The sequence below is a fragment of the Rutidosis leptorrhynchoides genome, chromosome 1, assembly GCF_046630445.1.
Source record: "Rutidosis leptorrhynchoides isolate AG116_Rl617_1_P2 chromosome 1, CSIRO_AGI_Rlap_v1, whole genome shotgun sequence".
Classification (NCBI taxonomy): Eukaryota; Viridiplantae; Streptophyta; class Magnoliopsida; order Asterales; family Asteraceae; genus Rutidosis; species Rutidosis leptorrhynchoides.
In genome coordinates this window covers 379,471,802-379,487,108 of record NC_092333.1, presented here as the reverse complement: position 1 = coordinate 379,487,108, position 15,307 = coordinate 379,471,802, and the positions used below count along the sequence as shown (strand labels likewise).

Here is a 15,307-nt window from a genome sequence, read left to right as displayed (position 1 = left end):
AAGTTTTTTTTTTAGTTACAAAAACTAATAAGTTTTTTATATATAAGTTTTAGTTATTTTATATTTTCTATAAAATAAGAAAATAAAAAAATCAAAGTAAAAAGTAAAAAAAAAAAAATTTAACAAAACTGAGCCTGCATCAATTTTGGCCTGCATCTCAACTGAACCTGCCTCTCATGCGATCGCATGAGAATGAGGCTCTAAACCCACGCGACCGCATGGTGGTGTCTGACAGGGTCTGAACCTCAGCTAGTACGGATTAGGGTTTTTTTAATAATTATTATTATTAATTAATAGATTAGGGTTTTAATTAAATAATAATTAGTTTTAATTGTAATTAAGTTTGTATTTTAAGTTTTAATTAGTTTTATTAATTATAAAATTAATACTTCTATAAAATAATTATATAAAAATAATATTTTTATAAAAATTGTATTTTTATAACTTTAAGTTTTATTTTTATATTTTGTATCTTTTTAATCGTTTAATCATAAATTGTATATTTATCATTCGTAATTAGTTTTAAACTTAGTATTTTGCCGTAGTAATTTTATATTTCTAGATTCTTAGGCTTTGCCGTAAAATTCCTTAAGTGCTTTTTCTTTAGATTAAGATTTAGACGGTTTAGAATTTTACGACGTCGCTTATCGTTTTAATATTTAATAGATTTTAGTGCCTATTTAAGTTATTGCCGTTTTGGATATAGAATTCCTTTTAAGCTTTAATTCCTTAAGACGCAACTTTTAATATTTAGTTTTTAGACTTTTAAGTTCCGACTCTCTACTTTCTTATTTTTGTTTTTCGACGTTTGTTTTTCGACGTTTGTTTTTCGACTCTTATTTTTCGACGCGCTCTTTTTCTTTCTTATTTCTCTACGCTCTAGTTTTTAGGACATTAATTTTATCTTCAAAAATTTTGACGAAAAATTATTTTAAGCGGTTAAATTAATAGACATCCAAAATTTTATGGTTCGTAGTAATAGTTGGATTTGTTAGTGGCGAATTGTGGGCTTCCGATTTAAAGGGTCCTGGCTACCTGCTGCATCTATTGGCTATTCGAAACGTGGGCAAAATCAGAAAAGTCTATTAATTTGATAACTTATATAATTTTTTATTTTTTTATAACTAATAGGATATTCAGTGAATGCACCCAGCAAAACGTTCACCACCTTTCATACGTTCACCTCCTCTAACTCGATCAAGACATCTAGCCAATATTGTCACCGTTGATTTTTCTTTAGAATCGTCATCTAGTCGACCAAGTACTCCAATTCAAATTTCCGATAATCCATTTTTTGAACCCGACCTCACAATTGAGAACCCGGAGGATATTCAAGGACAATTCAGAGATCCTGAACCAATAATCATTCCTCCTGAACCACAAATCACTCATCCAGAGATTGTCGAGGAAAAAACCATTAAATCAGAATCCTCTAGTGATTCAGATTCAACAAATTCAATCATGGAAAATCCGAAACCACTAAGTATGGAAGATCGAATGAGAGCCACACGCACTGGCCAAGGTCATGCCATTACTCAACCAGATATTAATGCACCAGAATATGAAATCAAAGGATAAATCCTACACATGGTAACTAATCAATGCCAATTTAGTGGTACGCCGAAGGAAGATCCAAACGAACATCTTCGTACCTTTAATAGGATCTGTACTCAATTCAAAATCAGAGAAGTTGAGGATGAACAGATCTATCTCATGTTATTTCCCTGAACTATAAAGGGAGAAGCCAAAGATTGGTTAGAATCGTTACCTGACGGGGCGATTGATACATGGGATGTTTTAGTTGAAAATTTTCTTAAAAGATTCTTTTCGGCATCTAAAGTCGTGAGACTTCAAGGAGAAATTGTTACTTTCACGCAGAAGCCAAATGAAACTCTATATGAGGCATGGAAAAGATTCGAAAAGTTGTTGAGAGGATGTCCTCAACATAGTTTAGACACTTATCAAATAGTACAAATATTCTACCAAGGATGCGACATTACTACACGAAAAGACATCGACATAGCAACTGGTGGTTCCATTATGAAGAAAACCGCAACTGAAGCTTACAAAATTATTGATAACACAGCCTCCCACTCACATCAGTGGCACAAAGAAAAAGACATCGTTAGATCATCTAAAGCGGCTAAAGCCGATTCTAGCCATGACTTTGATTCCATTTCTGCAAAGTTAGATGCTTTCAAGAGACGAATGGAAAAGATGACTAAAGATATTCACACAATACGAATTAGTTGTGAGCAGTGTGGAGGACCACACTTGACAAAAGATTGTCTCAGTATTGAACAAACAATGGAACAAAGAGAGAATGTTTCATACATGAACCAAAGGCCTGGAAATAATTATCAAAATAATTATCAACCGCCAAGACCAAACTACAATCAAAATTAGAATTATAACCGAAATGTTCCATACAACAACCAACAAGGTCCTAGCAATCAACAAGTATCTAACAATACTTACAATCAGCAAAGAACTATTTTTCCAATTAAACCATCACAAACCGATGATAAAAAGCCAAATTTAGAAGATATGATGTCGAAGCTAGTTGAATCTCAAACACAGTTTTTGACAGCTCGGAAACAAACTAATGAACAAAATGCTCAAACATTTAGAAATCAACAAGCTTCTATTCAAAATCTGGAACAAGAAGTAAGTAACCTAGCAAGGTTGATATGTGAAAGAAAACTGAGGAGCCCACCTAGCGATACAAATGCTAACCCCCGGAATGAAACAGCTAAAGCCATTACCACAAGAAGTGGTATTACACTTAAACCACCTAAAATACCTGTAATTTCTGATGACTCTATTCCTATTCGACAAGCACCACAACCTGAGCAAGAGAAGGAAACAGAACTGGTGGTTGAAAAGGTTAATGAAGATAACACAGTTAAGGCTAAACCTTATGTTAAACCATACCAACCACCGTTTCCTTACCCAAGTAAAATGAGAAAAGAAAGACTTGAATTCGAGCAATCCAAATTTTTGGATATGTTTAAACAAATAAATTTCAATCTTCCTTTCATTGATGTGATTTCAGGAATGCCAAGATATACTAAATTCTTGAAAGATCTAATCACAAATAGAAAGAAAATGGAAGAACTCTCGGATGTTACAATGAATGCTAATTGTTCTGCAGTGCTGTTGAATAAACTACCAGAAAAATTCTCTGATCCAGGAAGTTTCACAATTCCATGTTTTCTGGGTAGTCTTAGTTCAATAGAAGCATTGGCAGACTTAGGTGCTAGTATAAATCTAATGCCATATTCACTATACGTTAAACTAGACCTCAGAGAATTGAAACCAACACGAATAAGCATACAAGTAGCCGATCGATCAGTAAATTATCCTAGAGGGATAATGGAAAACATGCTAGTTAAAGTTGGTACTTTAGTATTTCCAGTAGAATTTGTTATTCTGGACATGGAAGAAGATTCTCGAGTTCCTCTTATATTAGGAAGACCATTCTTAAACACGGCTAAAGCAATAATAGACGTGTTTGGTAAGAAACTGACCCTAAGTATAGAGGACGAGAGTGTTACCTTTTCTTATGATAGAGCCATGCAACAACCGCAATCTGCAGATGATACATGTTATTATATTTAATCTATAGATTCACATGCAGAATTGTTAGAAGAATTTCCAGAATTACAAGGAACAGGAGAATGTTCTTTAGGAGAAGGAACTGAACCAATTGATGAAGCTGAAATATTAGCCACACTCATGGCTAATGAATATGAACCAACAACAGAAGAACTTCAAATGCTAAAAGAGGAAGACATATAACGATATAAATTATCTATCGAAGAACCACTGATATTAGAGTTAAAGCCACTTCCAAACCATTTGAAATAAGCTTATTTACATGATGAATCTGAATTACCTGTAATAATATCGTCTTCTCTTACAGAAAATAAAAAATCTCAACTCATTTCTGTGCTAAAAGCTCATAAAACAGCTATTGCATGGAAGATTCATGACATTAAAGGTATAAGTCCTTCGTATTGCACACATAAAATCCTTATGGAAGAAGGTCATAAAACATATGTGCAACGCCAACTTAAGATTAAATCCAAATATGCAAGATGTTGTTAAGAAAGAAATTATTAAACAGCTAGATGCAGGTTTAATTTATCTAATTTCTGATAGTCCATGGGTAAGCCCAGTTCAATGTGTACCTAAGAAGGGTGGCATGACTGTCATCACAAATGAAAAAGATGAGCTTATTCCTACTAGGACTGTAACGGGATGGCGTGTTTGTATTAATTATAGAAAATTAAATGACGCCACCAGAAAAGATCACTTTCCCTTACCTTTCATTGATCAAATGTTGGAAAGGTTAGCTGGGAACAGTTACTATTGTTTTCTTGACGGTTTCTCCGGATACTTTCAAATTCCAATCGCACCCGAGGACCAAGAAAAAACCACATTCACGTGCCCTTATGGCACTTTTGCTTACAAACGCATGCCATTTGTACTTTGCAACGCCCCTGCAACCTTTCAAAGGTGCATGATGGCGATTTTTCACGATATGATAGAAGAATGCATGAAAGTTTTCATGGATGACTTTTCAGTCTTCGGTGATACTTTTGAAACATGTCTAGTTAATCTTGAACGAATGCTTATTAGATGTGAACAATCAAATCTAGTACTTAATTGGGAGAAATGCCATTTCATGGTTAGAGAAGGAATCGTTCTTGGTTATAAAATTTCAAAGGAAGGAATTGAAGTGGATAGAGCTAAAGTAGATGTAATTGCTAAATTTCCACATCCCACCAATGTTAGAGGAATTAGGAGTTTTCTAGGGCATGCTAGTTTTTACCGACGTTTCATAAAAGATTTTTCTAAAATTGTCACTCCTATGAATAAACTTCTAGAAAAGGATGCTCCATTCATCTTTTTAGATGAATGCATCAAATCTTTTTATATTCTTAAAGAAAAACTCACTAATGCACCGATCATGATAACTCCAAATTGGAATCTGCCATTTGAACTCATGTGCGATGCAAGTGATTTTGCAATGGGAGCCGTTTTAGAACAAAGGATTGAAAAACGATTTCAACCTATCTATAACGCTAGTAAGACGTTACAATGAGGACAAAAAAATTACACAACTGCTGAAAAAGAACTCCTTGCTATTGTCTTTGCTTTTGACAAATTTCGTTCATATCTCGTTCTAGCAAAAACGGTGGTCTATACCGACCATTCTGCTCTTAGATACCTATTTTCAAAACAAGATGCCAAACCAAGATTAATCCGTTGGATCTTACTCTTACAAGAGTTCGATATTGAAATCCGAGACAAAAAGGGAGCAGAAAATCTCGCAGCTGATCATCTTTCTCGACTTGAAAATCCTGAGTTAGAAGTTCTTAATCAATCGGCCATACAAGATAACTTTCCTGATGAATATCTATTGAAAATCGATTATAATGAAATTCCATAGTTTGCAGACTTTGCAAACTACTTAGTATGTGAATTCCTTGAAAAAGGGTTGTCGTACCAAAAACGAAAGAAATTTTTTGGTGATATAAAACACTATTTTTGGGAAGATCCACATTTGTTTAAAAGTTGTCCCGATAGAATAATACGCCGATGCGTATGCGGGGATGAAGCTAGTCAAATCTTAAACCGTTGCCACACAGGACCAATAGGACGGCATTATGGGCCTCAACTCACAGCAAGAAAAGTCTACGATGCTGGATTCTATTGGCCTACAATTTTCAAAGACGCACACTTTCTTTGTAAATCCTGTGATGTATGTCAAAGGGCCGGAAAAATAAGTCAACGTGATGAAATACCACAAAATGTCATTCAAGTATGTGAAGTATTTGACGTTTAGGGTATTGACTTTATGGGTCCATTTCCAAAATCTCATAATAATCTCTATATTCTCGTTGCCATTGATTATGTATCTAAATGGGCGGAAGCACAAGCTCTCCTAACTAACGATGCACGAGTTGTAGTTAACTTCTTAAAACGTCTTTTTGCTAGGTTCGGAACACCAAAAGCTTTAATAAGTGATCGGGGTACTCATTTCTGTAATAATCAACTTGAGAAAGTTATCAAAGGATATGGAGTAACTCATAAAATCACAACCGCTTATCATCCACAAATAAGTGGACAAGTTGAAAATACCAACCGAGCATTAAAACGTATTCTAGAGAAAACTGTAGGATCAAATCCGAAGGAATGGTCCATGAAATTGGAGGATGCACTCTGGGCTTTTAGAACAGCCTACAAAACTCCAATTGGCACCACACCTTTTAAACTTGTTTACGGAAAAGCATGTCACCTTCCAGTAGAAATTGAACACAAAGCATTTTGGGCTTTAAAGACATGTAATCTTGATTTGCATGAAGCCGGACGTCTACGGTTAAGTCAACAAAATGAATTAGAAGAATTAAGACATGATGCATATGAAAATTCGTTAATCTATAAGGAAAGAAAGAAGAAATGGCATGATAAAAGAATCAAAAGTTCAAAAGAATTTAAGGAAGCAGACCGAGTTCTTCTTTTCAATTCATGATTCAAGCTATTTCCTGTAAAATTGAAATCAAGATGGTCTGGACCACTCATAGTCAAAAGAGTTTTCCCATATGAAATGATAGAGTTAATAAATTCAAATGGGATTGAATTTAAAGTTAATGGTCACAGAGTTAAACACTATATTCATGGTCCGAGGGAAGTTAACAATGAAGTCAATCATAATTTCACCACCCAAGAAAACCCTCAGAATGAAAACATAAATATGTTGTCAACAACATATGAAAAACCAAAATTGGAAGACAGAGAGGCTTCAAATTGGAGCGATGAAAAAGAATTTCTATATAAACCTCCCATTCCAAGAAAAGGGGTAAAATGTGAACAAGAAGTTCAAGCATAAGTGAAAGAACCAAGAAAAGATCACCCGGAAAAGCTTAACAAACCAACTCTACTTACTAAAGTAGAAGACCCAGGTGAATTTATCATTTCTTGCTTGCTTAATGATGGTGCTATGTATAATGGGCTCGCAGATTTAGGGGCAAGTGCGAATGTTATCGCCTCTTTCCTTATAGAAAAGATTAGGTGTAGGTAAATTAAGACCAACCAGAATAGGTGTTCAATTATTTGATCAAACTATTAAACACCCGGTTGAAATAGCCAACAATTTAATTGTTAAAGTGGGAAGTTTGACCTTTGCTGCAAATTTTATAGTTATTAATATGGAGGAAGACCTTGATATTCCTCTAATTTTAGGTCGCCCATTTTTGGCAAGCACCGAGACATTCTTTGATGTAAGAGAAGGTAGAATGACACGTAAGCATGGTGATAAATCGGTCACCTTTATGAATAGAAAGTTTCAATCTCCACCAACCAAAACTGTTGAACCAATAAAAACGCCTAAGTGTGGGGAAGATGAAGCAACACCCAATGATGACCTGATAACAAAGAACCCCGTTGTTGATACAAAATTAGATGGACTCGTTTTTAACAGTTCAACGAAGAAACTTTATAAACAGATTCAAGATGCTAGGATTAAGGGGAACTTTAAGTTATGTAACCGATTAGTATCCAATTTGTCGCCTAAAGAAAAGGTGATGTTAATTGAATTTCTGAATGTTACAGAGGAAATCAACAAATGGCTTGAAGCAAAAGTCAGAGATATACAAGTTGTTGATGTTCCAATTGAAGTTAATAATGAAGTTAATCACAATTTCGATACCACAGCTAACTAAGTGTGGGGAGATTCAAATGTTTTAAAGGATATTATAATGCTATCTAGGGTTAGATTTTCTATTTTCGTGTAGTTCTCGAGAATGGAATCCGAATGGTCTTTCCCTAGCAGACCCTAAAGAACTAGTCTTCTCCCTCCATTCTGAATTTTTATTTCTTTTAGGTTTTACGAGATGAAGAATTCCTTTGATCTGACCCATGGTCTACTACTACACGCTATGATTACTAAACGTAATAATAACACTTTCCCGAGTGAACTGGTATCATTCATAAGAGGAAAAATGGATGAAGTAAGGAAAAAACTCAGGAAAGATCATCATAAGACACATTTTGGTAAAGGAAAATAAAAATCCGCAACAAAAAGAAGAGCACACGAAGGTAAATGTTCGAACAATCTGACACATTCCAATACTGAGTTCGTTACTTTATGCAGAGAAGGACCATTCATATGTTTAGAAGAAAAATTATTGAAAAATCGAGGTTACGCTTATATAGCTATGGAAAACCAAATCAAACGACTCTCCTATGAGTCAACTAAAGCAGGTCTCTGAGAATTCTTTCTCACAAGTAAGTATGTACAGTTTTTATTTGTTTATTGCTTTTAACCTTTTGATAATAAACGTTGAATCGTTCGCTAAAAAGTATTAAATTGATATTCAATAAAATTAGGTATGCGAAACCGAAATTATTGATATCATACAAAAATTTAATTCATCACTGCGAAATTTACCGTTTATTCATAAGGTATAAATATCTTTAATCAATCAATCCAAAATATTTAAGAAATTCGTCAGCAGTAAAACTAGGTAATATAGCCGAAATTACTTTACCCAAAAGAGGGACGTATATTTTTGATAATATTTTATTGATTAAAAGTGGGATAAAAGACCAAAAAGATTTTTATTTTTACCTTGTTTTTAAAATTAATATATAACTATATTATTTTAATTGTAAGTTTGAAAAATCAATGTATATAAATATTATTAATATTTATATGAAATTTTAATATGCATTTTAAATTTAAGTTTGGTGTGAATTTAAAAACAAAAATGTACTTTATTTCATTAAGTTAAAAATATGATTTCTAAAATTCGTCGTGAGTTGAAGACTAGGTCGTTGAACCGAAATTGCTTTATCCAAGGGCGGGACGAGAAATTTTATTATCATTATTTTTAATTTTATTGATCTAAAGTATGCCAAAAACATTAAAAAAATCCAAAAATCTTTGCTTTTAAAACAACGCTTCAAAATGACAAATTTTAAAATTTAGTCAAGGGACGAACTAGGTAAATGTACCGAAACGCCCTCAATCTAAAGGAAACAAAAGTTTAAAATTATTCACTTAATTGTTTTAATAGTAAAAGGTTTTTATATATATATATATAAAAAAATAGACCCCAAGCGATCGCATGGGGTTTGCACAGCAAAGCCATGCGATCGCATGGCACCAGAAATCTGGACAGAAACAAAAAGCAACGAGCTGCTCTCTGTCTCCTCACAATACACACACAAATACACGAACACACTCCAAAACCCTCTCATATTTCACCATTTTTTCATCAAAATTCAACAAATTTCTTGCTATAATCCGCTCTAATCATGTGTTTGTTCAGAAGTTTTTCAAAGAAGGTAACGATTCCACCCCTAAAACTCTTTAAATTCGAATTATAGTGTTCTTGAGCAAACTTTTACCTAATTTGATTTTGATAATTTCTAATGTAATTAGAGTTAAATTATTCATATATTATGCATGTATAACCTTGATCGATGCTATTTAACATGATTTAAAGCCTTAAACTTCAAAATTTTTAGAAATCTAGGGTTTGTGTTCTTGAGCAATTTGGCAATTTTTGATATAAACAGGTTATGGCCGATTTTTGTTATGAATTATTGCTAAATTAAGTAGTGTAACATGTTTAGGTAGCTAAATGATCCAAACTTTGATCCTAAACATGATTTTTGAACATCAAAGTGGATTTTTTAAGTCTAAAATTCATGAACTTGATTAAATTGATGTAATTACCATTTGAAACTTGTTTAATTGCTAGTAATAGTTATTTTAACATGTTATTTGAGTAAAATGCTTATGAACTTTGTATACCTTTTCATATATGCTTGTTTGAAAAATTGTAGAAAATATGAAAATGAGTATAAGTTTAATATGGATTAAACATGTTATTGTAATTGTTTTACTTTGTTATTTTGCTAACACTAATGCATATTTGGATGCATAAATTTTGTGTTTAATGTGTTTTGCAGAGAAATACAGATACGGACGGTGCATCATCGTCTAGACAACCTGAACAAGAACCTGATCAAGAACCACAACCGGAACCACAACATGAACAACAACAACATTATGATCAACACGTGTCATACTATGAACCAGAACCACAATTTTTTATTGCCTACATAGTATTTCTCGTTCACCATGTAATAGAACACTCAAGAATTCATGAACAGGAGTTACATCCCAATCTAAGATTTGATAGAAGCTGGAGAGATTACCCAACTGACCAACGTAACAAATTTAAGCTATGCACCAAAAATGTGGAAGTACCAAGGGTAATAGATTGGGAGCCTTTGGAAAGGGTCAACCTAGCTAACCCAGTTAGGCTATTACTAATCCAAAGGTATGGCAACTCTTCTTTTCCTGATTGGGAACGTTTATTTACCACTCGTAGGCCTGTATATAAGGAGTGGTGTGTTGAGCTAATGAGTACTATAGCCTTAAATAAGGATGTAGATAGGTTAGACTATAAGACTTTTCTTAGATTTTTACTTGGAGATAGGATGTACAGGATGTCCATGATAGACATGGCTAGGGCTTTACAGATTTACACCTCCATTGAATTATTATCACCTGATTGTATAGCTTTAATTTATCAAGGTGAGAGGGTAGATAGAGATTTTGACGCTAACGCCATATGGAGGCGTATGTCAAATTTTAATGTGTTTACGCGGGGTGGAAAACACTCCTATTTAGATATTAATAAAGTAGAGCTTCGCATAATTCATAGATTTTTAGCAAACTCGATTACACAAAGAGGTAGAAACAAGGAGAAAGTAACCCTAAATGATTTATTCTACCTTAAGTGCATTCGAGACACTAGAGGCTTTGTTAATATCCCCTACTGAGTTGGGTTTTATTTATCCAAAGTTGTGGAAGGAATACAGGACAGGGGAATAATAGGAGGAGGCATTTTTGTTACTCTCATTGGAGAGTATTTAGGTGTAGATAGGGAACACGGGGGTCCAATGATGGTGGTTGAGGAACTAACCGATACTATAGGTTTGCTGGTTTATCAAGGTGCAAATGTATTAAAACGGAGGCACAATATGCCAATACCATATCAGGGCAACCATCCACAAGTAGAGAGGGGTTCGGATGAGGAGATGGAGGAAGCAGATGACATTAGGGATGTCATTAGAGATAGTTATACTGATGTCTTCCAGCATGTAGATGAGGTTGAAATGAATAACCGGGCTAGGCATCATCAGGCGATGCCAACACGATAGCTGGGAAGTTCATCAGAACCAGATTATGAGCCAGCTATCATATCAGGTACCACATAACTATATCCCGACTCGGCCTGCTTTTTATCCACCACATCAGCCCGACATGCGACCACAATTTGACCTGTACGACCCCAATCAAGCCTATCAGGATACCTATCACCAACCATGGAACCCGAGCGATGATATGAACTGGAATCCCTATCCAAATCAATAGTATTCCATTGATGATTTCTTATCTTTTATTATTTTTATCTATTTATGTTAAACATTTAACATTTTGATACTTATATGTAATGTTTAACATTTTTATTATTTTGTACTAATATTTCATTTTTGTAATTTGAAAGTGGGATATTAAGTCCCATTTTAAAATACCATGCATGTTTATATTTGTATTGTATGTATTTTATTTCATGTACACAACAGGGTAAAACAGCGCATTTTCAAAGACTGGCATTAAGTTCAGCAAAAGCAACTAATTTTGACGACAAGATGCAAAGTAAATGTGATATAACAACTGTAGGAATGAACAAATGAAGTGCACCATTTATCATTCAAACAAACAACAATATGTTTGGAAACTTTGATAAAATTTAATCACCCTCAATAATTTAAATTGTTACTAAATTCTTGCAAATGAGGGCATTGCAAGATCTTATGTGTGGGAAGGGATTAAATTCTTTCGGTTTTAAACATTTGACTTATACACTTGGTTTAATAGCCACCGTTAAAATACTAGTAACGTAGTAGTTGTATTAGAATCTAGTTATCTCTGATAATAAAGAACACCCATAGTCTTATATAATGACTACCCACTTCTAGCAAAATTTTTAAAAATTTTCAACTAAATGAACTCAAAATCATGTTTATACATATTTATGAACGATAAAACTAGGTGTTAACACCGAAATTATTGTTACCTCGGAAAGGACATAAATTGAGAAACAACCCAAAACGCTTGAATTCATTTAAAATGGAATAGAAGAGAATAAAAAGGCAAAGAAAGAAAAATAAAAGCCAAGTGTGGGAAATATTTACCAAGTTATTTAGAACATACATCACGTATTTTTGTACAAATAATTAAAGATACTTTTGTTTTGGACAATATTAATCAGTTTTACCCAGTTTATTGTAATATAAATGGAATTTAAAAGGAAGTAAAGTCTTCTGAGAAAAAGACACGTGCTTCTTGATTTAGATCAGGAAGTTGTCGTCTAGACCAGTTGTGTAACAACCCTGATTTTTCCGTTACTTCCTTTAACTTTCTGTTAGTTTATTTAACGGCGATTATTTAACTTTTATGTGTTTATGTGTAATAAATGCATACTTGATCTTCGAAGGGTTAGTATAATTAATATGGGTTGATATTAATTCAAATAAATATTTCGGATAATGAAATACGATAAAAACGATACGATTTTGATAATAGCTTTTTGAGCAACGAAACGCTCGGGTTTATTTTAATAATTAATTTTATTAATTATTAACTTTTTAAAATATTTAATTTATTAGGTTTTTAATAAATTAAGCAATTGGTTGCGTTTAACGATCGGGTTAGCATTCCGGGCCTTCGGTACGACTAAACGACACTTAAAACGGACCACGATTACACGGTATTACAAAACACGAGCCCGGGAATTTACCCCATGGGCCATTCGGCCGATTGCCCCTCTCCCACCCCCTTTTATATTTAATTTTGTAACTTGAGGGATTTATGTGTAAATTAGGAGTGTTAGGGATTAATATAAATACTTAGTACTACCCTAATTACACAAACCCTTCCCCATTATTTTTTTTCCAGTCGACATCTGCTCCATCTTCCCTCCCTTTGCTGCCGTCGTCCATAACACACACACACACACACACTCAAAATTTATTTTTGATCAATCTTGCTTCATCAAAGTCTCAATTCGTGTCATCCTCTACACGCGTGTATCGTTAATTTTGCGATCTAAGGTTGCATTACTCGGCTATAAACCGTACAGGTTAATTGTTCACTTTTTAATCCGAGCTTTATTCAAAGGTGAGTCTACAATCCCGCTTTTTACATGTTTTCAGGGATGAGAATACACGATGTTATATTTACATCTTCAAATACTTTGTATTGACATGAGTACTACACATATGCATAATGAGTTTGTTCAAAAAGACTCTAGCTTGAATACTTTTAATACCATCGGTGTAAGCACAATTTAGATGGACGGATCCATTAGGTTGACAACCTCACCCGCTATAAAAACTGTGGTGCATTTACTTTGAACATTAAATACATTTGAACAAGTGTATAACATTTTACGAGGTAAGGCAGGTATTGTGGCTTCTATACTCGGGTCATTGCTAGTATTCAGGTGCTCGGTTTATGCAAACGAAAGAATCTCATGGTCAAGGAAACTAAACTATTTTTCTGATAACTGTTTTTTAGATACTGTTACATTACTTTAAACCTGTAGATTCACCAACATTATTTGTTGACCTATTTTTGCGTGTTGTTATTCTCAGGTCCTTAAGAGGTATTAATTTCTTCCGCTGTAAATTGTTGCCGTTACGTAGAAGTCAAGCCAAGCACTGGGACCAGATTTAACGTTCCGTCAAAGGAATTTTGACGGGGTGTTACATTTGGTATCAGAGCTTTGGCTATAGGGAACTAGGATACATTAGCGTGTCTAACCGTAGGGCGCATTAGTGAAGTCTAGTCTATAGCCGTGTGTCTTGGACGACTTTTATACACAATACCTGCACTATTTGCTTCACAATGCTACATGTAGGGCTACACATTACACCACATACATATACGCCTTACACCATGCAACATGGACTTGGACTAAATATACTATATCACGAAACACATACGTACACCCGAAGCCATATTTAACTAAATTAAGTTGACTACGCCATCTTGAACTTCTGGAGTGATGTCGAATGGAAATGTGAGATAGCGTAATGTAATGACCGGGATTACATTACGGTAACTCATATAGAAGTTCCGACATCGCAAAATAAGGAATTGGGGGCCGAGTCAAGTAGGTTACTTGGATAAAAAAAAACGTTTAGAACACAAATTGTATAATCTTAAATGTGAGTAGAAACTCATACTGTGCAGTCAATTATTATTACTCCCTCCGTCTCATTCCAATAGTTCACAGACAAAAAATACGCAGTTTTAGGAAATTCCACTAACTTCATTTCTCCACCAATGAAATATCTTCTATCTCCAGATCTACCAATGAAATATCTTCTTTCCTTTCTATTTATGGAAGTGGACTATTAATTTGGGACAGCCCAAAATAAAATACTGGACTATTGGAATGAGACGGAAGTAGTATAACTTATAAGTAACTTGTAATCACGACACAACTTGACACTGCTCGACACTGTCCGTCACCACCAATCACTACTTGTCACTACTAAGACACTACTTGAACACACTCATCATCTCACATCACTACTCAGTACTGTTTATTACTGCTAAGTACTATGCAACGCTGCCTCTCACTAATAGTCACGACTGATTACTACTTCTTACCACTTGTCGTTAGTAAATACTACTTAACTGCTACTCCTTGCTACTTGCTACTACTCAGTACTACTCATTACTGCTTACCACTACTAAGTAATACTCGACACTACCAACACCTCCGCGTTTTACTACTCGCTAATGTGCATCACAACTCATTTCTGATACGTCTTTAGAGGAGAAATTCCTGATAACCGCCCGCACAATACGTAGTAGATATTGTCCACTCGATTACCAACTTACCTATCATTCAGCCATCCGCCGTCCATGATTTTTTTTTCCAACACGAGCCTAACGACTGAAGACCATTATGCCTTATTGGGTGCATTAGAGTACATGTGCATATACTTATGATGTGAGCATGCTATCTAACAACTTATACGTCACTACTATCATCACTGCTTATCACAACCCATCACTACTTATCTCTAACGCCACCACTCATTGCTACTAGTAATACTACCAGTTACCATATCCCTCATCATTTTGTTCCGACATACTATTCTTAAGCGACGATCATTTTCATTATACCCACAAACATTACCA

General features: G+C 34.3%; 1 non-coding gene across 1 annotated transcript; it reads right to left on the bottom strand.

Annotated features, from left to right (window-relative positions):
• Positions 1-1,845: 1,845 nt before the first annotated feature.
• Positions 1,846-1,952, bottom strand: LOC139886710 (small nucleolar RNA R71). Its single transcript, XR_011772582.1, has one exon. It is a non-coding gene; the product is annotated as a small nucleolar RNA R71 (small nucleolar RNA).
• Between the last annotated feature and the right edge of the window lie 13,355 nt (positions 1,953-15,307).